Here is a 27,438-nt window from a genome sequence, read left to right on the forward strand (position 1 = left end):
AGTGAACTCTACCGTCGCGTGTCTTATCACTTAGAAATTGAATTGGTAGCGATATGAGGTATATTGTTTATACATATTCATCGACCAATATATCGGGATATTTGAATAATATTGGATTTTGATCATAGGCGTGTCTACATTGATAACGTGGTAATCGCATGCAATCTGCAGCTTATGATATATTTGCCTTGAAAATCAAATACATCCAGTATGAAATGTAAACATATGAAAACATGAAATTTTAAATTTTCATATTTCTATTACCACCTGTTAAAATAAATAATTTTATTTGTTTATTTATTTATAAGATTTAATTATATACTGTAACTCATGAAGTTAACGATGAAGGTCGTAATACTAAATTTTTATGGGAATACAAATTCAGAAAATTGACGGAGAAAATTTAATTTACAAGCAAACTTAAATTAAATCTATTTTGACTCTTTTATTATCGCAACAGGGACAAAATTAATAATGCGCGTGGAAGCTCATAAGCACTATAGTAAGCCAAAATCCTAAACATGGCTACGGTTGCAACATAATATTTAACCATACCTCACATCCTCAGGCGAGAGGGTAGGGCAAAGTTCATCCCCCGCCTTTCTTCCATCTCCTCCTTTCCCCACAACTCATTCGCTCTCGTTTCTTGTTTGTCGCGTGGTCAATAGATGGCAGCACGAGCGCCGCGGCCGGAACAGGAAATTCTCCCGAATGGCGTGCGTTACAAGTCCTGACCTTTCCTCTCTCTCCACCGAAAGCTCTCTCTCTCCCGGAAATCGTTTGCGGACAAAGCTGCACAGCTTACGGGCGTAGACACGATATTGTTTTCAATTCATCACTCGCTGAATTCCCCATGAATTCGTACGCACATATTACTCGGACGTTTACTCAGCTATTTCTCCCAACTTTTTTAATTAATAAGATAATGATGAAGCATAATGTTTTTGTTCCCAGGAAGTTTCAGGCGGTTCAAGTCCTAAATAATCTTGCCATTAGGTAAATTTCGACCGCGTTTCAGAAACTCAAAACTACCCCTCCCATGAGTTCCATTTAGAATATTAGGCAAAATAGTGGTGATATATTATGTTCAAACTATCCGCTTAATGCCGTATAACATTAGAGTCTAGAATACTCAAAACCTAACGAAAGAATATTTAGCAAATAAATAAAAAGAATTGATTTAAATAGAGTAAAATCACCCTTTTGTCTCCCTTCTTCCAAGTTTGTCGCCCTTTCATTAAATCATAACAGTTACATTCTAGGTAGTTACTATTAATCTAATAAATTATCATTTGCGAATCGATATAGCTACATGAAAAATAAATTAGCTCCCATATCCCTCCCAAATGAAGATTAAATTAATCTTATGAGTGGGAATTGGATAAGATTTTTTCAGAGCATGTACAAGCATATACTTTGTCATCCAAAACGCCAAAAACTTTTAATTTGGTACTTCATTACGTACCACATACAACCTCCGATACAAGGAATTCATCCCCCACAATTATGCAAGAAATCTCCTCATTCATTCATGAAGCAGTAATGAAGCTTCTTAAAAAATACACCTAAAAAACAAGTCTTTGAGAAAAGCGTAGGTACTGAAAAATATTTGCGACGAGATAAAACTACCGATTTAGTAAATGTTTAATAAATCTAAGGATAAGGCCTTTTCTATTAGCCCTTACTTCAGAGGTGGACATTGCATAGTTTCCGTGGATGACACTTTGGCTCCAGGTGGAAGTCATATACCTCGTTATCTAATGCATCGTTTGACTCATCGCTCATTTAAGTCACTGGTAATACAAGGAAATGGTATCATAAAAATAAGTTCTCTTAATAACTATTAAGTATTTAAGAAAAATATTTTATGTAATGGGGGCACTGAAAATTAAGTAATGTAAAGGCGAGGTTGCATTCCTTGTCACAAACAATTTTATTTCACAAAAATTAACTCAGGGTTAATAATAAAGCAAACATTATTTTTTAATTCTTAAAATTTTAAGGACCACTACGCAGACTTCATATCACCATAGAATATCTAGTTTTTTGCCAGTTCAATGGATACTTATTATCCAAATCCTCGTCTATAATTACAACTAGGCTAAAATCATAAATAAAGAAAAAATGTTACTTAAAATATATTCAACCAATAAAAATAAAAATTATTTAATTCCTCTTAATGTTTTAAAAACAACAATGAGATGATGAACAGTATAGGAAAGGATTATTTGTGATGAAAGGAATTTGAACTGATTGTTATGATTCTCACATTCTAACACCTGTTCCTCAATGGTTTTTCGCTTAACTTTTTTAACAATTTAATTCTCAAACAGGAGAAAAAATATTTTTAATCGTTAAAAAGGCAACTCTGTGTGAATCTACACCGGTCTAATTGCTGATTACGCACTCGAAGCTAGCCACCAGTAGCTTGGCGAAGCATTAACACAGGCATGCGCTACATACCATTTGCACCCGCAACCACCAGTCTTAATCTGGATTACTGCCTAGTCCACGCTCAATACGTTAATTACACGAAAAAGGTATTTTTCCCAACATGTGTGCATCCCACGCCGGAGCTCAAAAGATTAATACACCGAGCTCAAAACTAGATCAAAGAACATCAAGGACCTAATACCCTATCCGATATGCCGTCAAATCCTCGTTAGTGCAAATTGGAAGGCGCACAACAGGAATTCTACTGTTATCAAAATATGCGGAGAACACAAAATTTTCCTTTAAAGAGATTAGTTTTTCATTAGATACTATATAAGCTTCCTTTTCATGGGACATATCCACAGATTTCGCCGACCTAGGGGTATGGGTTGTTGCACTAGAGGGGTGATTACTCGGCATTTGTGACGCAACAGAGGAGATTGGTCGTGTCTGTCGGCGTGATCCAATCAGAGAATTCTCAAATCATCATCAGATGAGTAAATCCTTTCACATGCACGTGTGTGATACGCGCATAGCCGTTACCAAGTCGATGGTGGAGCATGAAACGCTTAGGCCACCAGTGATCAATCAGAAAGAGGAATGAAGTTTACTCTGATGTACTAGCAGGTCACACTCTTGACGTTTTCCTTGGTATGCTAAGTTTTGGATTACCACACAAAAAATATATTGAAATATTATCATTTTATTACTAATTTGTTCCATTTTGTTATGCTCTTAATATCTGATCATATATGAGTTTATACATAATGGCATTAATTTCTCTCAGAAACTGAGAAGCAATTAGTTCATGTATAAAACAAAGTAAAACGAAATAAGAATAAAAAATGTACAATCTGCGGATCACTGATACACCTCTATCAATAAAGATTATCCATTAAAATTTAAAATGCTTGAGTGATACATTTTCCCTAATTAGTGAGTATGTATAATACATACTTTGCATTAAACGTATATGTACAATATACAGTTATATAAAGGAAATTCGGAGGATATTTTAAAATAAGCGGGAAATATGGAGGATATTCTTCTCAGACTGAGTCAAATCTAACGCCAACTAGCGATCGCGGCGAAAAACTTGCTTAATTTCAGGAAATAATCTACATGCTAAAATGTGTACTTAACTAATATGCCAAGTTGGTGTTCTCAGTGTAACGATATGGAAGATATCCAAGGTGAAGAAAGTATTTTTACGCTAAGAATATTGGTTTACTTCAAAAGCTGGGGGATAAGTTATAAATGGCTCTAATAAGTAATAAATGGCACTAATCGTCGACTCACTATAATAAAATAATGTTACTTCTGAACTAAAAATGAAATTAGAATAAAATAATTAAACTATTTTACAATTCTGGAAACCATTTTCTTTCGTTTTTCACCTCATAGTTCCCTATACCGAAGTCGTTTAACTCCACAACTTCACTTGGAACGTCACTTTAAAAACCAAGCTCCCCCAATTTCATACCATTTGTTCATAAATTCCCTCTAAACCCCAAAACCATACCCTCCCCCAATGATCACTTATAAATTAGCAGTAGAATACAACAGGCAAAAATAGCTTTCAACAAGAAGAAAAAGATATAATTTTCAAAATACATGAGTATCGAGATTAAGACTAATCTACTGAAAACTTTTGTACAATTCGTAATGCTTTATGGTAGTGAAACGTGGACAATAGGAGCAGCAGAGAAAAAAATAATGCTTTTAAGGTATGGTGCTTTCATATAATGTTAAGTTTTATTCGTAGACCGTGTTACGAATGAGGAAATACTGGACAAACTGGGAGTGAAAGCAGACCTGAGAAATATTTTAACTGCATGCAGAAATAAGTGGGTTGGTCATTTACTGAGACATGATGGATTGGTAAAGACACTTTTGTAAGGCACCGTGGAAAGAAAGAGCAGCAGAGGAAGACCGAGGTTTAATTACGTTACCCAAGTTATGAATGACAAAGGCTGCAACAATTACTTGGATCTGAAAAGGCTAGTGGGAGACAGACAACGATGGAAGTCTCATGCAAAGCAACTCAAGGGTTGACTACTTAGAAGATACATTGGTTTTACTCGATAACGTCAAAAGTTAAAGAGAGGTTCGTATTTTAGTAATTCGTGAAATAACCAACAAAGTTTTTGGCAAAAGAAAATCGCTATGGAAATCAAAAGTTTCAAGTTCGGTAAATCATCGATTTTAAATGAGATTATTGATAACCATTGAAGCGAGAAAAATAGGATGCTGCAATTGGCATTATGAATACTGAAAAGAGAATCCGGAAGTGCAGTTTCGCGTGCTGCTTCAGTACGTGCAAATTCGTTGCGGCATTATGGCATCTTGAGAGAAGTAGAGGAATTTAAATGGCAGAACGCATGCAATAGAGGAAGTGGAACTGGGAAGTCTTGAATAGTCGATGAGGCGAAAACTCCTGGGAGAAGGCTTATTAGAAGTTCTGAGGGCTGGGAACAAAGCCATGGCAGCAGAAAGGATAAAAAGGCGAAGCGCAATATTGCGAAAGAGAACTACCATTTCCACAGTTGCCAAATTCAACGTTCTACAATCAGAGAATCAATAGTCACCCTGCTGGGAATACGTGTCAAATAATTTGTATTGTTCTCCAAGAAACTAAAAATTAAGATCTTTTGTAGTTGGTTAATAGGAAAACGAAAGAAAAGATTCTCCATTTTTCAGGAAGGCTTAACTGCGAAATATTCGATTTACATATGGAGGAACATTGACTTTCCTTTAATAGTCATCATCTGATCTTGACTGGTGCTTATGCCAACGTGTTGTATTTTACGATGATAAATAATACCTAGAATTCCACGTATAAATACTTTGGTAGTTAATGTCTTTCAAAAAACGGAAGGGCGTTTACGCGTAAGAAGGGCTTCCGATCTGCGTGTCAAAGAGACTAGTTTCCAACACCTGTTTGGCGAAAATAAAAGTAGGTTACTGACTACACATGAAAACGGTTACAAAACGGTATATATAGTAAAAGAGTAAAACACTCCATTTAGTGAAATCAAACCTAAGGTAAACCCAGTTCATCATACACTTTTTTTCAAATTTCAAATGAAAATTTGAAACCGTAAAATACAACCTATTTTCCTTTACCAGAAGAATATTTCGGCCACGTTTCATTATGATATCATTTTCCCGTCTAACCGTAGTTTACTATGCATAATTTGCATCTATTTCAAAGTAAACTTAAGCTTTTTTGATCTTTTATGAGACTTATCATATTATCATTAAAAATTTGCATCTCGTTTTGAGACTACTGCCGTTGACGAAGTATTGGATGTTCTCTCGAGTGATTGAAAAATTTGAGCGGTCGGAAAAATGCCTCTAGATAGCCTTGGTACAGACAGGTCTTTTTCTTTCCCTTCCTCTAGTTCTAAAAGTGCGAAAGCATTTGCTTCAGGATTTCTATCTATTATTTATTTATAACGCAGGACTACCAGGCTTTCTGTCTTCACTGATAATTTGAAAACAACCCAGGTCTGTCAGTTAACCACAACGTAATGCAACAAACTCTTCGATTTTATTGATGATAGCGACATCGAATTAAAATGTGTCATTGACCACCATCAGAGCATGTTTTCGATTTAATTATACTGTGTCAGATGCGAACATCCGGAGAATTAAATTAACAATCTGAAATCATATTTCTAACTATTAATTAAAGTCGTCCAGATAATAAATATTATGTATTCAGATCAATTTTTCTATAAGCCGCGGGCTTTTTGAAATGCGTGTCCCGATAGTGTAGATGACGAAAAGTAACGATTATTTCAGAAAGCAATGAGTAGATAAGAAAAAAATTGTTAAATTTCTTTAAATGTAACTGTTTAAGTTGAGTTCAGTTTTTCGGGTACTCCATCCGCGTCGTCTATTGCGAGTGACGACATTTCAATAGCCATACTGCCTTCATCTTCAGGTCAAAGGTGAGAAGCTCGTTCATTCGCCGCCTTATACAGCGCTTTTCGTCCATACGCTGAACGCTTATTGGCTAGCATACCTTTCACGCGTTATTGACGGGTTAGCCATGGTTTCAGGAGAAAAATGAAAATTAATCGTTACCGTTTAATCAGTTACTATTAATGAATTACTCACCAGCTACGATATCTACCCACTAAACATTAAGTTAGTCGAATGTTGTCAATTCTATGCAAGTAAAAATTTCGGGAAATGTAAAAAAATACATATTGTGACGGAACAGGCCCGTTTCCCTGCCAGCCCGTCGACCCGTCTCAGCCCTCACGCTCCCGAGTGTTACCCCCTCCTTCTTTCCTTCCCCGACAGCTCGCCACTCCGAAATCTGGTTTCGGTAGAATGTGATTTTGGGAAAAATATTGCAGAAGAATACGATCTTAGATCGTTTATTAGGGCGCCACCCAAAACCGCGGCCCACGAACTAGCTTTGCCGGTAGAAGCAAGGACGTTCCAAACTCCCAGGATTAAATAATTGTTAATACGGGTGGACAATATGACAATGCGGACACTGGCTGTTTGACTCACGCACGGACAAGGGTTTGAGGATCCGACGAATGAACACTGACCTTTTACATTATGCACAAAAATCACCATTTATTATTGAGACTTTGGCGAAAACAACGAAAAACCATCAACGCACTGATGAAAATCACCCTTGAACAATACTAAGCCTAATCTACAAACTAATGATGGATGAATGAACACAAGCAAAAAGATGAAATACCCTTGATGACACAAAGAAATAAGAATTGAAAAGCCATTACATGTTCCTCGTCTGCCTCCTGGAAAGACGGGAAATTGTGATACATTAAATTGCCCTTATTTACGGGCGTAAGACGTGCAATCAATAGTCCTTTTCTGTTCAATTAACTATTTAAAAACTCGGTGCAGTTATTGACTTTTTGCAGTCTCGCATGAACTCTTGCGAAAGTGACTTGATTGGTCTTTACATGAATCACCGGTATTTGGATGAAGTAGACGGACTTTAGAGTGGTAATCTTTACCCTCTTGGTACTGCTTGAAGCACTTGGGAATGTGATAATACGGGAATAATTACTGGAGATTGATACTTATGGGCATGGCAGTCTGTGGTTCCCGACGACTCCGTCGCCAGCGATTCGGGGAGCCTTTTGGCTGCTCCGGATGAAAACGGCCCACAAGCGCAGCGACGGCCTCACTTTCGGCACAGATGTCGCCTTCTCAAACGCCTGGGCCAGCACCTTTATCCGTGCTCCGGAATCAGAAACTGCTCCACTTCCCCCGGTCGCTCTCCGTCACACCTCTGCAATCACAGCCGTTGCCTTTCTTGGGTCTCCTTCCCTCTCACAGCTTAGCATTGACTGCCAGCTCCCAATTATGTGCTCTCTCTCTGCTGGTACCTCGAGACAGGCTTGTCTCCCTCTCGACCAACAGCCCAGTACCGTGTCCGTTCACCCACTGACTTCATCCCCACTTCTCCTCCTACCACGTAACCTCGCTATTCCCGATTTTTCCGTTACGGAAAGCTGACACACGTCACTCACTTTGAATTTTAGCCAATCACGTCACTGCACAAGTGGCGTGATCGCTTTACATCCTATGGGTACAATTGAATGGGAACTAAAACCATGGTATTTTACCGTCTTATACTACATGAAGGTCAGAGTCACTTCGCCCGATCCACGTAATCTTCCACGGGGAAGATCGTAGCCGCGTGAGGCGCGCTGACATGGGACGAAAAGAAAAAATATCGTGACCACCCGTCACAATATTTATATACATTATTACGTTAGTAAGTAAATGTTACTGTTATAAGTAACGGTTACAACAAGAGCAACGATTCCTTGCTCACCATATGGAGTAAATTATTAATACAAATTATATTTCGTAAAAATTTATCGTTACCAGTAAAAATTACTGCGAATGTAATCATTAAAAGTACAATATTCCAAAAGTAATCATCAAAGGTACATATGAAAGCAAAATAATTCGCTACAAGTTTAATTACTGTAAAAGTAATCGATACAAATTACGGCAAAACTAACGGCTACTAGTAAAAATTACTGCTAAGGTTACCGTTAGAAGCAATCCGATTACTTTTTCTCTATTACCTACCAACACTTGTTATATACCGGAGTAATGTAAAATAAATGCGTACCACGTGTAAAGCACTAAACTCCTAGCCGCGGGTCGCGCGAAAGCAGAAACTCGGGGCCATCGCACTGAGAGTGAGGAGCGGCTCCCGGAGTCATTCAACCGAGCGGGCTGTTAGGCCGCGGCGGCGCGTGAGACACTATCGACGCCACGAGCTGCCTTGTCTCCTCTTTCTTTTACTCGCGTGAAAAGTATCGCGCCCGCGGAAACACAGTCGAGGGCATCATCCCTCACGAGGAAGAGTAATCTCAGAGATAGCATCCACCAACAAGCCGGATTTTCATGAATACTAAATCCACCGCTTCAACGCATTCCAGTGTCGCGATTTCAAGAATCAACGCCTAGCAAACGACGATCAAGACTGATAAAACCGAGGGAAACAAAAACAAAGGTTTTAAATCTGATTCGAAAATTTCCATCCGTCTTGCGTAAGCAAGCAGTGACTTGAGAATTGCTGCGATGCTGAAGGCCGGGGTTGAATGACCGTCAGGAGTCTAAAGACGGTTATTCACAGCCATTGCTCGCGATAAGTTTTGGCTTGTTATTGCGATATGTAGGAAGCGACGAAGTACCTATCGAATTTTGGACAAATTTTGTCACACAATAACCAGTGGAATGAATAAATGGCTACTGAATTCACTTGAAATATACTCAATTACTGTGGCTATCAATTGAGTTTTTTTAATATCTGTAAAATATTCAAAGAAACTGCAGGCTGAAACTTTATGATAACAGCGACGAAAACTCAAAAAATACTTACTTTGTCCTAATTCCAGTTTCCAGTATTTGAATCCTACAAGAAATTCCAAACTTTTTCCAGCGGGCTTCTGTCTTGCAAACTCCACCACATATTCAGCAGCTTATATAAATACTTAGCTTAAGATTTACCACGTATTCATTCCTAATACTAAGTAAGGATATTTTTTTGGCTTTGTCCATTTTAATTGCAAACCTCAGATGCTAAGTCACCAAAAATTACTGCAATAGAGATAACAAACCAGTTGTCTGTACATTTGGCATTGTAAGTAGCGAAATAACTCAAGAATTCTCATTCTTGCACATGCAGCAGTTTACCTGGCCGTCAACAATCCTCCTCTCTATACTTCCCAACTCATCGCTTCCCACATCCTCCTTATGATTCAACCCTCAACACCCACCCGATGTCCCCCACAAAATGTCTCTGCCCCTTCCTCCCCCTATCTCTCTCCGAGCTCCCCATTCGTTAAAAGTTTTCCCTCAAAAAGTCTTTCCACTCACTTTATCCCTCTCTCAGCTTCCTTTTCTTGGTTTCCTCCCTCTCTCTCTCCTACGTTTTCTCCCCCTAACTACTTTCCCTGACGATATCCCAGGATTCCGGTAGAAGCCTCTCTATGCTGAAAGGGACGGGCCGGGGTTGATAGCCGATGACGGATAAGGGAGGGAGATATTCGATTGGGAGCCAAAGGAATATAGAGATAGAAAAATAGGTAGCCGAAAATAACAGAAAAGGATTAATAATAGAGCTAATCTACTATAAAATAATGGAGTATGGATTTATGATGTTAGAGAAAAGAAAAAAGACAGAATATTACTCGAATTATTCAAGTTTCATGAAAAAACAGTGATTGAAAAATAAGGATTAAGAATTTCTACTTGATTTATTTAGCAGACCCTGATTTCGAAAGGGCACGTCATTATTTGGTTCAATTGAAATCTAAAATATACACAGATATTTACCACTGATAAAAAAAGTATCCCAAAAAATTGTGTGCCACCTTAATTGATTGAAAAAAAATGTGAATTTAATATCATTCATAGTATTTAAGGCCACGCAATTGAGGAACAAGTACGTGAAATTCTAGTTAAAAGCTATTGTTACCCTCGTCGTAATTATGTTGGGACACAAGAAAAGTAAGGAAAACGAAAACAAATACTATTTTTTTTACTTTAGTGGGATGAAGCTAAGTATTTGAAAAGGCGCATTTTCCTTAATAGCATTTTTGATAGAAAATAAAACATAAAATACATACCCATTACCATTCGAGGCCATTTCACCCTAAGTAATTTTCACGGTATTAGAATGACGTAAAACAATATAGAAAATAAAACTCGTTTAAGAGTGTAAGTGGTGCCACTCAAGTCACTGGAAAACTTTTAAAGCACAAGCAATTAATATTTTTTCTAGCTTGTGTTTGCACCCAATGAAGAAAATAGCGAGATGATACCAATCAAGCTATATTTTAAAGATTTTCACTGTTCGGGATTCAGGAATGCTACGCAGCACCAACACGTGCGCAAAATGCTTTTTTTAATTTGTCACTCAAAAATTGTAAAAAAACATGAAGGATCCGCGCCCTTGAAGTAAAAAAGTTAATTAATAGCCATAATATAAATTTTTAAGTAATTATAGCCATTTCTGGGATTAATAATAAAAGTGATTTTTTGATACCAAACTGCATGATGGCTAAAAAATTATATTTATCTGGCAGTTCTCTCTCACAAACTTTGTACTTTTCTCTAAAATTAAGAATCTCCACTCTCTTTCATTCTATCGATATCTTTGTTTAATGCTTTCCCTCCTTTGCATTCCTGGTAGAATAACGAAGAAAGATCGAATTCTTTCCCTGCGCATGTTCGTAGCAGTAGCAAAAGAACTCGAGAATACTCATTCTTACACATGCAGCAGTTTACCTGACCGTCAACAATCATCCTCTCTATGCTTTCCAACTTGTCACTTCCCACCTACCCCTTACGATTCAACCCTCAACATCCACCCGATGTCCCCCACAAAATGTCTCTGCATCTTCCTCTTCCCGCTACGTTTCGGGGTACTACGAGCCGCACCCAGAAAATAAGCAACCATAGAGGCGATTACTCATTAAAGGACCCGAGCAACATCCCCTTTCCGTTCGTTACTGGCTCTATCCAAGCCTTCTGTCTCCTTCGTATCTAGTCTAGAAGTTTCCTCTCCTTACCTACCATAACCAGCACTCTCCCTATCTATCCACCTCACCTTCTCCATTCTTCTCCAGTCCCACATCTTGTACGCACCCAGTCTTTCTTCACCCTACTTCCCAAAAATCTATTTTTCTGTACTTTAAATCGCTTTGCTCCAGATAAGAGACTTCACAAGCGCTCTCATTCTACTCCTATGCATTAATATTCTCATCGGGTATATTAAAATTTTTCGTTAAGCTGAAGCAGTAATGTTTTGAAAGAAGGAGTTGCAAAAAAATATCTTAAGCACGATGGGAAAATAGTAGGGGAATTTTTTACATGAAATAAGAATACCAAAAGCATAATGTGTGTTTCCATACCCAATACTCATATCCAATAACCCCATAATTAAAATTATTCTATCCTTTTAAAAGATGGCGATGAGCAACCATGACACTCTGTCATACCCGATTAAGATAGGCTCGCTGAAATATTTTTAAAAACAGCAAAGCATTAGCAAAGCTAATTCATATGGATGAATTACCATAATAGCCTGAAACATTCGATCCAAGAAGGAATTACGGCTGATTTATTTCGCCTAGTTATCACTATCAGTGACAGAAAGAAGGTTATCATGAAAATAGCTGGGATCTATTTTCCAAAATGCATGACAAATGGTCATTAATAGATGATGAATGACCAATCATTTACGGCACAAGCTACACATTTCGGCAGATAAGATGGTAAATTTACTCAGAAAAATTACGATTTTACTCCTGGAGGCCGTTTTTTTCTGTTTCCCATCTCTTCCCCTAAATGCTTACCATACATTTTCTTTCAATTATGACAGTAAAAAACTCTTGTACTACCGTAAGATATTTGACAGTCAAATAACTATTGGACGGATTTCTCCAACTGAAATCTCAAACCAAGCGTATTGATTATGAACTACAACACAAGTACCCGAATTTAAGGTATAAATCCACACCTTTGCACACAAATATTCCTATACATCGTATTGCTAGGAACCGTAGAAGTTTGCATATTAAGTTACTAAGGAAATTTGTGGAAGAAACAAGAACGGTTATCAATTGAAAAAGACGGGCAGATTCAGTAGTCATGAGGAAAAAATTATCCTAGATGAACAAACTAACCGAGGATAACCTAACTTAACTGCCTGTGAAACGCAAGGCGGTGGAGTTAATGTAGTTTTGCATATTTAAAAATTTCCCATGATAAGGAATCAAACTATATACCACTGACTATGCACATCAGTTGTTTCAAAATCATAAAGACTATATGTACATGTAATGGTTTTATTTTAACTAGGACCTCACTGATTCATCCATCAAGTTACTTCAAGCGGCAATCATCCAACTATAGGGTAGATGGCCATCAAGGATCAAACATGCGCGTTAACAACAGATTTAATAAATTCTTGAAGCATTATGCTGAATACTGAAGTAAAAAGTGTCTCTTAAATTCCAGTTTAATAAAATATTGATTAATATAAATAGAATATGAATAATTGTATCTTTTCATATAGGTATAATAGATTAATTAGGCCATGGTCATCTTTTAAGCGTATTTAATAATCAGAGGCATAAAACTGCATGAACCGAAATAGTATTCAAAGGAAATATTTTCGATAGTAAAATTGACATTTAAAGATGTGGGGAATACGAATCATAAAATACTTATATGCCTTACAAGTTTGTTTTTTAACTTGATGCGTCTACAGTGAATATACCCCTCTGATAGCAGTAGGCATCAGTGGCAGATATAATTTCATTAGAATATTTTCACTCAAAGAAAGTTGAGAATACAAGCGACTGAATAAACTATGAATCCTACGCTCTTCCTTTGGTAGTAGCTCAATGAAAACAAACTTTAAAACTATCATTTCAGTCTTTGCTTCTTGAGCTTAAAAAAAGTTTGAAATGCATACCCAGTTACGATCGGTTGTGGTATTTTTTACGTCAATCAACCTTGTTAATATCCTTCCATCAACTCATAAAGGAAAGACATATCGGTTTATCGCGTAAAGCGTAATACAGCATGCAATAAAAATAATCCTTACGCTGATGTAAATTTTCTTGCCACTATTGTACTTCCAATAAGGATATTTGAGTAGTGCTTAGCCAAAAAATTATTAGTCGCATAATAGAAACACATAAATGAGCTATTCAGCACTGAGGATAGTGGATGAATCCACTGAAACGTCTGAACGTTTTTTTGTATATATATATATATATATACAAAACTTGTTTTTCATGGAGAATGTGCTATGAAAGAGAGGGGAGAGGCTTTTTGAAGAAGAGAATTACTACGTTTTGGGAACCAAATGCGGGGTTTTGGGGGTGGACCTGGCCAAATATTCTAGGAGGGGTGAGGAGGATTTAACATAGAGATGAGCGTGAAAATATGACAAATCCTTGTCAAACAGCTTGGCATGAAACACAACTAAAAGCTCCAATAAAATAGAGCTTGGAAAATTTGTCACTCACGTTTAAAATATCCACTTAATTTTTTTGTATATTATTTGAGTTTATTCATCATAAAACCTGACTTTTTTGCCATCATTGGCAAAAGATAAAAAAATTTTTGGTTGTCTTTGCATTTAAAATTTGTTCCCTCTGTTCCAAACTAAAGCAAACACAGTCCTTGGTATTTATGTAAATGCATTTTTCTTCTTTGTTAAATACATTTTTTTTAAATAAAGGTAAGAATGTTTGTTCGGCTGATTTATATAGTATGACTTATATTACTTGGTATATTGTTTGAAATCAATAACTATAATGAAAACAAAATGACATTTAGACTCAACGAAATTGTATTTGATTTAACGTCATTCTTGCTCGAGTCTGCGATTAAAGATTTCGGCATTTTTTTCTTTTTAAACAACTTGCCAAGATTAAAATGCTCCTCTTATGAGAAGCATCAAAATCTTTTATCTTCAAGCTTGTTCATTCCTATAGTTTAATTTTCAGAATTATTTCTACACGTTTAAATTATCATCATAAAGAGGAACTTAAGGCAGGGCCCATTACCTTATATAATCATTATTTTCCTTCATTCTACAATACAACATTATTTTGATTGGCTCATTAACTGAAAACAGTAATCAAAACAGCATTCATTTATCTTAAAAATATCGCCAAATTTATAAGCAAATTCATAAAATAAACTAATAATGTTTGCTTTAGATATTTGGCCCTACTATAGATAATATCATGAGGAATGTCAAATCAATGTGAAAAAATGACAAACTCTGTTTCAGAAATGCGTAAGTAGTTCCTCTCCATGAGTATTAAAATATCAATTTGAGATTTGGTGAGAGCAATAATGGGTACAATATTTCTGTATACATCGATTATTTTGTTATCTATTGTTGTTTTGTAATGAGAAACCATAAAATAAATTATATTTGAACTCAAGCTCGTGCCTTGCGTCAGAATAAATATGCTTGCGTATTCTTGAAATTATTTTCATACAAATTTATTCATGCATATAAGGCCATCAAAAGCTGATCAATACCAGATTTTAGCTATGAAAATGATGTATTCTAGCCTGATACATTTACTTGAAAGTATCCCTGCAAGATAAAAGAATTTGATAGTAATTTTATCTTCTTTTATATGAGTTTAGGATGAAATAAAGCGAAGTACTCTGCAGTAACAGTTAAAACTTAGAGCCAGCCCCTTGCCGTGAGCCCCCGTGTATTCATTTATTTATTTGAGCTATCGCTATCCAAATTGAAGCGAGTTCTTCGCATTTTTATCCGCGGAAGTGAAGCATGCGAGGAAATGAGAGGTCTCCAAGACCTCCTTAAGCGTGACATTCTGAATATTTTCCTCGGTATAATGGGCGAGTTCCGCATTGCCTTATTCCCCGGTGGCTCTGGTTGCCGGAGAGGAAGGAGAGGTGCTTGCTGCCGAATGAAACCCTCCTTCCCTGCATGCTCGCTTAGTTTTTTTTCCGTCCCTTCTCTCTCTTCTCGCCGTAGAGGACACGCGATCCGACGGAGAAAAATGCAGCGGAGGAAACAAGTGATCGTAGAGCGATGAAAGTGGAGCTCATTTCAATCCATTTTTAGGATATCTACGAAGACCTAGTTAAAAGATCCACCTTTCTTTATTCCATCTCGGTCTTTAAATGCGCTTAATTTTCTTACCGAAGAAGAATGGACAGTTATTAAGATCTATATATCCCAGCCGTGGGTCATCTATCCAGCACAAATAAATAGTCAGTTTTGTTAGTTTTTAAAATTTAAATATTGATTTGGCGTTATAATGAAATGAAGATTTTTTATTGATATATGCTCTCAGGTAATACGCCAAGTAATATAATTTTATGTTACATAAACAGAGAAAAAAAATTGATTCTGAAAATTAATGGGCCCCCTCTTAATTCCCGTTTATACTTATTCAATATTAATACTTAAATCATATTCTTACTCGAGAAAGACGAACTGCTAAGGATTCGTAACCATCCCAATCCCTAAGCTAGGTATAAGCTAGAAAAATAAAATTACGAAATTCCAGGAAGTTTCAAAATCACAATTTTTTACGACTGTCATCCAACGACACGCCCTATATAATAAATGCAAAGAATGCCAGGAAAATTAAAGTATCTGTTAAGATCGGAAACATTTAAACATCACAAAATAAAATGAACGAGCTATTCACACAAGCTCTTTTTTCATGCCTTACTTAACGAGGCACATAAGACTACGTAGTAAACTGTAGCGCGAATTGCATAATTGAGAACTCTCTACTAAGAAACATTCTCTGTTAAACTTGCACGAACAAAATAAAAGCGGAGTTAAAGCCTCGCATTCATATTTCAGTCATTATAATTCCACCATTTGCAGTAGTAATAAAAAAGAGGACGTATAACACATGCAGCTATAACTGTCTTTCATTTACGCGATTTAAGAACAGAAATAGGTATTATTCAAGGAAATAATCGTGGAATAACTTGCGACGTACTTTTACCGTATGGCTCTTGCAGTGAAACACCCCACAGAGGAAAAATCTATTTATTTGATCGGTATCGAACCCGTATCTCCAGAATTCGCGCTACGCATGCTTCTAGCTGAACTACCAAGGTAGTTCTTAGTAATTCAAAAGGTATATTGCCAAGTGCGGATTCAATAGATGCGGGTTCGAATCCCTATGATGCAAATGAAATGTTTGCACCGGGCATGCTATTCATAGCCTTGGCATTTTAATTAGTTGCTCCCACAAAATTTATTTGTTCCTCAAATTATTATCGTATAAAAATGAACGCATTATGATGTGTGTTTAGTATTTATTATAATTATTTTTAATTGGTTTCTCATGATGAGGCCGGAATGGCATTTGGCAACCCATCTTACAATAGTTTAAAAAATAGGTAGCCAAGGAAAATATCTCAGTACTCAGCAGTAATTTGTGACACTGCAGTGCATCTACTTGTGTTCTATATGAATTCTCTCAAAGTTTTCAGAACACTTCGGGTTAAAATAAATTCTGGCACTACTTAGAGGTCCATTTATATCGAGAAATGACCGTTGTTTATCAATTTCCTGGGAAAAGCTGATTTACTTGCAAATAAAGAGTCTTTATATAGCATGCGCACACCTAATGGCAGCTAAAATTCTGCCACTTAGTGGGCAAAGTTGCAAATGGAATCGGCAAATGTAAAGTCAAACTACGGTACAGTTAAATTAAATTTTTCGAAGAGTAACGTAAAGAATGGGCAACAAAAATAACATTTTTTAATAAAAGAGAAACTTTATATTTAAGTAGGTATTAATCTGTAACAAAACTTCGCTGAGGCCTTGGTCGTAATGATTTTTTTTAACAAATGAATAGGGAAATAGATAATTGTGGAAGCTAAGTTATTCTAGATATTTTAAAAAGACTAGGATTTTCGCAAAATCATGCCCACGTCACGCATTATTGGTAAAATTATATTTATTATACCAGCGATTACAGGATTATTAGATACATAGATACGCATTAGATAAACCTACTAGGTTGATTTATGGGTGAATTTGCTCGTATAAAAAAATTATCATATACGACGCAGAATCAAAGACGAGAAAAGGATCCACACACACGTAATCCTAGCTTATTTTTTTAAGTAGATGAATTTAGGGAAATCAAGAGTTTACCTTTAAAGTAGCCAATTGAGTTTTTATACCAGGATAGAGAAAAAATGCCCAATCCCACTGCAACCTCAAAAAGATGTTCATTTAGGTGTTCTCCTGACCCAGATTTCAATCTGGCACCTTTATACAATAAATTCAATACCCTGCACATTTTTTCAACGCCCTTACCATTGCATTTTTCCAATTGAGAAATTAAAGTGTGCGTCTGAAATCGATCGATGTGATAAAAAGGTCAAATGAATAGGAGCTTTTAAAACCTGCTGCAGACCGTGGGGGATGAGGATCGAATGAACGGAAGAAAGGTTTACCGTAGAATGGGAAATGAAAGGGAACTACGGAGCACAATATGACCGAGAAGGGCCAAGTGGATGGGCTACAAACTTTGGACAGCCAACGATGGACGCAAGGTAGAAGAGCATCAAGGAACTAAAATAATTTGTTTGCTAAAGTAATAAATCAACGGCTTCAATTTAACAATCCTAGAATGAACTAAAGTGCTATGAAAGAAGGAGTGCCTTGAAACTAAAATAAATTATTTTTATAGGTAAAAGTATAAACCTCTCACTCGAAAACAATAACTGACAATGAGTGTGCGTACATAAATAATTGTCACAGGCTTATCTTTGTGGAAATTTGTTACACTTTTCCTTAAAACTTTCTCATGTACTCGTTATACTAGTTTTTGGGCTATGTCGCCGCGTCAACTTCCGGGTTGACGAGACTTGACGCGGCGACAAAGCCCAAGACCTTTTTTAAATAAAATTCCTGATATTTACAATGGGATATAATTTGGTTTTAATCCATGCATAAAGGTATTACCCAACTCGGCTTTTAACACAGCATTAGTGACCCATAACCCAGTGTATTTTATAATTCGAAATTCTGGGTCAAAACATGTTATTTTTCAATTTGAGCCTGAGAAAGCAACTTCCAGATATGCAACATGACTACGAGCCTATAGAGAACAGACGGGTGCAACCTACTGCCCTATAAGGGAGAGAGTTCGGCGCGGGGATAGAGCTAAACTGCTACTGCCGACTGTTGAAACAGATCGCGAGGGGCGGGAATGGGGGAGGGGAGAGGGATAGCTTGGCGCCGGCGCTTTGCCAGGCGGGGAAATGGATCGGGAAAAAAGGAGGCCATTGCTGTGGGCTCGGGGGAGGAAAGGGTTATGGTGACGGCTGTGTTGGGAGGAGGAGGGAGTGGAATTCACCTTCCTTGGCCCGCCAGCCCCTTCCTCAGACTAGTCGGGGTGGTTTAGCAGAAGCACGCAATGACCGCCATTGAACTGCAGATAAGAAGCCATGACAAATGCCCCGAGCTCCACCTTAAGTCTTCGGCTCCTTTCTTCCCACCCACAAACAAATGCCACACGCTTTTCCCGTCCTCCTCGACTCCCTCCCACTTTTCCCCCGCCCCTTTATCCCTCCTCTTCCTATTCTCTTCAAAAACTTTAAACACTGCTTCCGGATGATTCTCTCATATTGGTTATGAGGAAAACTTTACGTATATGAAAATAAGAGATACTCAAGAATATGTTATGACTACTCATGTTTCTTTCACGCTCAATTAGGCGGAATTCTAACATTTTATATCATGTCAGTAAATAAAAAGTTACAAGCAATTTTCCATGCATACTTACTTCACTACCGGTTTTGATACATTTTTCATTATGTTCTGAAAATAATACTGATACTGCTCTCAAATTGGTCAGTAAGTAAATTCGAAGTATTGGTGGAAAATTTCGAGTAACTTTCAATTTGTATTAAAAACTTTGTTTTATTTTACTAATAATACCAATCCATTATGATTTTGGCATAACTTTCAAAAAACTACTAACTTGTATCAATAACTTTTCCCACGAGCACAAGGCGGCATACTAGCGATTGATTCTAGCAAAAATATTGCTTCATGAACTTTGCATTGAATCCTCAGTGCAATCACAATAATCATTGATAACTAAGGGTATATTTTGCACTTTAAAATTAATAAAAATATCTAAATGCCAGAATAGAAGCTCATTCTCTCTTTGATAATCGTAATTTATTAAAATGATAAAAAAGCAAGACTTAAAAGAAAAGGCAGGTACCTCAGGAAGTATTTTTATTAGATCGGGTGACTTAACTTCCCTTTTTTTATAATTACAATCTTGAATAACCTTCAGGAACAAAAACAGCGTATACGATATTTCTATTCAAAGTATACTTAAAATTCCATTTTAAAGACGCAATGAAAAGACAAAGAAAAAATAATAACAGGGTATTTCTAGAGCGACATCATGAAGGAGCAGAGAATAAATAAAAAAGTTGCTTTTTGTAAAGACGAAGCAGAAAGAAAAAGAAAAGTCTTTTTCAAAGACTTAAAAAAATTATGAAAATATATTTATTACACCTGTGAACTTTTTTGGTCGATTCAAAGGCGAGTATAAGTAAAACAGCTCTCAAAGCGTACTTTGCAATATTGTGTTCATTTTGATGAACCTCAGCAATCACGTTTTATCAAAAGCCCAAAAACCCGTCACGGCGCATGAGTTATACGAGTTTTTGGGTAAAATTCTAACAAAAATTAGTGTAGCTAAGGGTTAACGAGTAGCATACAAAAATGCAAACCAGAAACGTGTAGTCATGTACAGATTTTTTATGGGATGAAAATCTCCAATAACATTTTTAAAAAGAGGTTAAATGCATTATATGCACTTAACATTAACACTTAAATGCATTAAATGCACAGTGTAACATATGATTAATGCCATTTTAATATAATTTACTTTAAAATAATTTTGAAATATCAAATTATTTACATGATAATGAATTTTTCACTGTTCAGAGATCAAAGCCAAGAGTCAAAATATTACAGAAATCAGAAACATAACGTCAATTTTTCCATGATTTACCGAAAATCGTTCAGGGATAGAAAGCAACATTGTGAGTATTTTTTGATAAAATTCTTAAGATTTGGATTATTTACATAAAACAGATATTCAACTAAATCACTGGGGAGTGATTGGGCTCTGAATTATGAATTTCGTTAAGAAGCTGCCGTCAATTTCTCACGATAATCTATTCCTTGAATTAATGCCTTGGGAATATCGTGACTGTAAGGCACTCTAGACAGGCTCTACGGATCGTAAATAATTTCAAATAGCTTTATAGGTGCAGTAAAATTTTATAACGAAGCTGATATGATATCGACGGTATGTTCAATGAAATATTTTTTACGGGATATCGGCTGCATATATATTTCAGGCTTTGTCGGTATTTAAGCCAAATCCGCTGTTAAAAAATTCCAGCCCTGTATATTATGCTTACTTAAGATAAATTTGTTATTTGCTTGAAATGAGGAGATAACAATCATTGTACCCAATAATAATCAGACAAAATCTAAGCCAGGGTCAGATTTACCTACCAAGGTGGGGATGATTTGAAGATATGATCTAGCAGGAAATCGCGAGAAATAAATTCCGTAATTTATTAAGCAGAGAAGGAAAAAAAAATATTTTGGTTGTTGTTTTTGTGACTTCAATTTAGTAATTTGAGAAATACTTTTGGATATCTAAACAGGCAAAAAATCAAACTGGGAAGATAGGATACCCTCTCTACCGATATCGTCTATAGACAATAACAAACAGATATCGAAAGAACAGCTACTATCACTCAGAAAAACAGTCATAGGAGGCAAGGATAAACATTAAGGAAGCATTAAGCGTCATTCATCTTCAGATACCAATGAAATATTGACACGAAAATAAGGCTCTTTATGTTAAAGAGAATATAAATACGACTTAAATACTAATAGCATTAGATAATAATGAGCGGGTTAAAAAAAGACACTACATAGTTGAGAGAACAAGATAGTTGGTGTAATATGATATTAAGTTAACTTAATAGAATGTGTTTCTCAATACGTGCAAAAGTTCGGCAAAAAAGCCAAGATTATAAACTTAAATATAATATTTTAACACTAGCTTATATGACTAACAATTTTATTGTAATCAGCGGAGAGGTTTATGGCATGCGACACCTAGTACACAACGAATCTTAATCTAGTCGTAACACACACTATTTTCACCGGGAGTGTGTGCTAAGAAAAAATCTGATAACTTGGCACCATCTTGAAAACAGCTGTGATATATACCACCATGATATTTAAATGATATTTCGATCCGAAATATATGTAGGAATGAAATTACCTTGGTATGGTATTTGGAGAGGTGACGGATAGCTTTGGTTATTTGCGCTTTGGGGAAGGGTGCGGAAAGATAGGTATGGGGTAAGTCGGTGACGGTATTACCTCACTCTTAGTGATATGCGCCAAAAGGCTACACAGCTTAACGTCCTATCTGACGGACGGAGTAATGTACTTATAGTGCCCTCTTAAAAGCACCCTAGCTGTGACTACTTTCCTCCACCACTTGAGCATTAATCCTTAATCACACCTTAGTCAACACACCAACCCGATCCCCACTGTAATTAGAGCCAAAAAAATTTGTAACGCCAAATTGCAATGCATAAGGGTTGGCGAGTCAATAAATGACAAGATGAGTGGAAAAAAATGATGCTCTTGCTTATAGCATTGGCTTTCCAAGAAGGACGCTTTCCGGTCACACATGATCAGAGAAACGCGCTACCTAATTAAGCGAGCTCATATGGTGAAGCTCCAAAGACTCCCACGCAGTCTGATTTCCCTCCGGTAATTAGGGGAAGACAGTGCCTCACACGTTCCGACCTCACGACCGTCATTGGACTTTCCGCTTCCTGTGCGAGAACCAGAAGACGCTATATTGAGTGTACCTAGAACGCTAAAATAAAACGCTGCTCGATTATTCCTCAAGTTCTTTGTGGATGGTTCTGCAAGCATGTCACTTTATTCGCCTAAATTACACCCTGCTTCTCTGGGCGACTTTCGGTAAGACTAGGCTAATGATGACGCCCGGATTATTTTTCACCCTTTCCTCCCAACCATTACATTAAGGTGCAAGTGACCTCACCCGCGGGTTGCATCAACAATCCCATCAACAAATAACTGGCGTGAAAAATATATTTGCTTATGCTCGACTAATATACAACATATCATAACTAAAAATGCGAGTTCTATACCTTCCCGCATCGCTTCGCATGGTCAATAGTGACGTATGTATCGTAACAATGACGTTAAATCTGGAATAGGCATTTTGGATCCCGTATAACTTGCTTTGCTAGGCGCTTAGATGATGTCATTATATAATCGCCATCGTATCTCCCAGACATCCATATTCTCTACATGCGCACATAAATCACCACCAGCACCCACGTAGTCTGATTTCCCTCTAGTAATTAGGAGAACACAATGCGCGCTCCGAAGCCCTTTAACATCATTGGACTCAATTCTCACAACCAGAGCAAAGATTTGGGGTAACGAGTGAGAAGTACCCAGGAAATATCCAATGATTAGAAGACGAAAATAGGGTGGTGGAATAATTTGGGTTAGGGTAGAATGTGGGCACACGCTATCATATTAGTGTAATCGCTCACCTTTTTTACGCACAACCTTTAAAACAGACTATAATCCAAGAATAGCCAAACTCGCCAACCTCATCTGATCTTAACGAGGGCAAACATATAAGATTCATCGAGAGGTGATAAAATTTCATTCGGTACATAATTCCTTACTGAAATACATAAGTTTCAACATAATTATTATCACATTAGCACTTCCACAACAATTTAATTTAAGAACGGTATACTGATAATAGCGTTTAAGGTTTGAGAACTTAGTAGTATACTAGAATTGACAATTTAACAATGAATCATCATAAGCCATTTTGTAATCCTGGCTATATATAAAGTCCTTCCCTCAGCAAATGACCATGTGTTCTACCCATGATGATAATACATAATTTTTACTGAGTGTGGGCGCAATTATTATATCAAAATGATCCTTAAAATGAGAAAATGTAGATTTATTTTTGGAAATCTATATATTTGTATATAATCGATTCAAGCCATATCAAATATTTTCCCATGTAGAGGAACAAAAGTATTTTTTTATTTTGATAGAATGTATTTATGCATTTATCTCTTTTCCGTACGCAATGACTTTTCCGCCCCTAAATTGCTAACGAAACAAACAACATACCTAAAACACCTTTATATTTTTGCCAAGACAACTGGAACGGTTATTTCTTAAGGCATAATGGTCTGATGACGGCGGACGTTGAGGGATAAACTGATGGCAAGAATGGTAAAGGAATGACTCGAAAGAAATATATGGAACAGGTAAAGAAGGATGTGAAAGGCAAGAAATATGCAGTTGAAAATAATAAGCTAGGTGATGGGAGAATTGAGAGGAGAGCTGCTTCAAACCACTCTTACAATTAGTATTATCGAATGGCGATACAGACGATTTTCGCCTGACTTCCTGATCCAGAACTTATGCATAGATTTTTACGGTCAAGTACAATAGTTCGCCAGTCAACGGAAAGTGCGTCTCATTTGCGATCGAAGGCCTCTGACCGAAACGCGACGAGTGGGCGGGCATCCGGAGAGTCGATGCGAAGCAACTGCAAACGACAGAACTCACACACGACTCCGCGGTCGCTTACCAAGAGACATCTACAGAAGAGATTTACAGCCATTAACAGTAACTACAAGGCAGTGGGATAGTCAAGGAGGGAAGTCATAGAGGAGGTTCCAGTCCATCCCGTCGATGCATGCTTTCTGACACAACTTACTACGCATTTTAACGATTTTCCAAATATGTTCACAACGTGGCAATGAATGTTACTCCATGCTCCATTTGCCACAATATTTTCAATGAAATTTTAACATTCACGCAGTGACTGCCGAGTAAAATTTATGAATGTGGTGAATTATGTGATCATGAATTTAAATTTTGGTCAAAAGCCCAAATCACTTCTTAATTATCCGAGATATTCATATCACTATGCCAGTCTGTGACGCGAATTAATACTCTTGTGATAACATTTAATTTCGCGGTGGATGAAAAAACGTCTTGGTGTATAATGAAGAATTTTCTGTATTAAATTTGACAAGGAGGTAATTCGAGGATACAATCAATGAATCTGACACCTTAGAGTAAAATGTGGAAGTATGGACATGTTATGGTGTTGATGAAGCTTCTGAGAGCATGTGATTATTTTTAAACGGTGTCCCAGAATTTATTTTTCAATTTTTGCGATATTTATCAAAGTTTATTTCAAGAAATGTGCTCTAACTAGTTGACTTTCACTGAAAAATTCTGAAAAAGTAACGCCGAAATAGTATTCGGTATACGTGTTCTTTCGAGGAATCAATGATACTACTATCCCGAAACTGACAAGCATACAATGTTTCACTACTTATTGCATTGAATATCGAAACCTCATAAGGTTTCTTATTGAATTTACTTACCTGGAGCACCCCCTCGGCAGTAATTCTTGTAGTGGATTCAATGACTTCGTGCCTTCAAAGACTGCTGACCAACACCAATGCATAGTACAATCTCATCAATGAAGCAGCCACTATCTACCGTTGGATTTGCATGCACCTACAACAGGGAGGAAGGGAACAAATATGTTTTATTATTGAAGCCAGTTGCCCCATATCATTAATATATCTCTATATTCGGCATTTTTGAACAATTTAGGTGACCTCTATGCACAATTCTAACTTGATGTTATAATTCGGGGACCTGGATTCTCCAAATAACTTTATATGGCGAATTTCACCCTTGGTTTAACGAACTTTTCTAACGTGCGCGTGACTGCGTCACTTGCAGTTCTTTTTAATGTTAATAATTTGTTTGTTTTTAACTGTATCCTGTTCGATAGGTAATATGAAGCAATACGAAAGATAAGTACTCAATAGTTTTCCATTTTTAAAAATTCCCCGGAAGGCCAAAAAACTTGAATATTTTCCATGACAATTAGAAATTTTGGCCAAAAAGCGTAATATGAGCAAAGCAATAGGACAAGCTGAATTTATTCATGGCAACCATGATAGGTTCTTGACTCGTGCGTGTTCTTCAACTCATTCGATACTTTAATCCCTACATAAAATTATAATTCTGCGTGTAAATACAACAGCAGTGTTGGCGTGAGGTCAATGTGCATGCGTGTTTCTCCTGAAAAAAACGATAATACACAGTTTCGATGAGAAAAAACTCGTCGCAAGAATTTATTCGGGAATATTCCGGCGAGATCCAGCTGATGCTGGGGAAACATTTGGTTGACAGTCTTGACAGGTCCATGGCATCGCGGAAAAGGGGATTTTGTTTTATGATTGGGGCTAATAACGGGGAATTAAAAGGTATTGGAAGGGTTAGAATGGATAAAGGAAACTTGTATAAAAATTTTGGGGCTACGAGGGAGCGTTTTCGCGATAAGGAGTGTACGCCGTACGGGCGAGTGGCTAATGAGAATACGGAAGGGGTGGAACTGTGAGGCATGATGGACTGGCGGGCGGTGGCGGCGGATAGGGAGAGGCAGAGCATTCAATGGCTTTGTTGAGACAGCCCCTTATGCTAATTTAGTGAATTGTAACAAACATTTTCCATTGCAATATCCCGAATCGCGGCGGCGCTTCCTTCCCTTCTCCTTCCTGTCCTCCCCCTTCTGGGGGCAGAGGTAAAAAGCTCGCTCTTATAGACCCTGCCCCAGGAGTGTAACCCGCGAGCCCACCCCAAGGGTTTCGTTCACACTGCAATATCCCGACTTCAATGACAAAAATCACATCAGATAAACTTATCTCCTCTCATTCAGTAAAAAGAAACGCTCCCAAAACAGAGTGACACTCTAAGGAGTGAGGCATATTGATAAGAGATTAAGTCAATTGGCAAAGTGAATGCACTCATTTTACTGTAATTGTGCCACAAAAAATATCGTGGAGCTTCTTAAAATAAGTATAGATATGAGTGATAAATAGATTGAGGGAAACAGCCTTTTATATCATAATTTATGCCTACTTAGTAGTGCCCTCAACGATATTAGCTCTCCATCACCGACAAGTCAAATAATATGAATGGCGAAATATGTAAATTCATCACGAATAATTTTAAAATATGGTCCAAAATATTATGGATATCATTGTATCAAAACATAATGCCACAGATGAAGTAGAACGTAAACCCTTGGTATACCATTTAAAAAAGTTCCTTATTTATCTGAAGAGAGCGCACTAGACCAATTCTCCCGTTTCCAATGCTATTATGATATCATTTCGCAAGTGATTTAAATTAACATGTATTTATTCTGAGCTGAACACCTCGTTAGTCATATTATTTTTCGGTGCGACAGTTTCACCGGCGTTGCAGTCAGCTTCCTTAGGTAACTGAAGTAACTATTCCGCAACTTTTCCACTTTTACATCCTTTACGTCTGCTAAGTCGCTACTTACTGGTTGTCACCAATAACTATATCTTCTGATTGGCTGTTTAACATTGTCTCTTTCCTGAAAACATGTTTCCATTCCTTGGCGAGGAAATAGCCATCTTCCCTATTGGAGTATTTTTTTTCTTTGCGATCTATATGACTTCGCGTGTTATCCTCGGAAAATATCTCCGTTCTTCGGATGTTAGCGTGGTCTTTTCGAATTTCAGGTTATGCATTGGGCCTGTTCATGTTTGCTCAGCTATGGGATAGAATTGCAACTGCCTTTTCTTTGTAGCCCTTGATGCTCTGTTAGGCGCCATGTCAGCGATCTGGAAGTCTGCCCGATCCACACATGTGCATTATAAATATTATTGAAGTCATCTTAGAACTTCGAAACGGTCCCCAGAAAAGAAATAACAGGTCCTTAAATACCTTTACAAAAAATAATT

Source organism: Ischnura elegans, chromosome 9, assembly GCF_921293095.1.
Source record: "Ischnura elegans chromosome 9, ioIscEleg1.1, whole genome shotgun sequence".
NCBI lineage: Eukaryota > Metazoa > Arthropoda > Insecta > Odonata > Coenagrionidae > Ischnura > Ischnura elegans.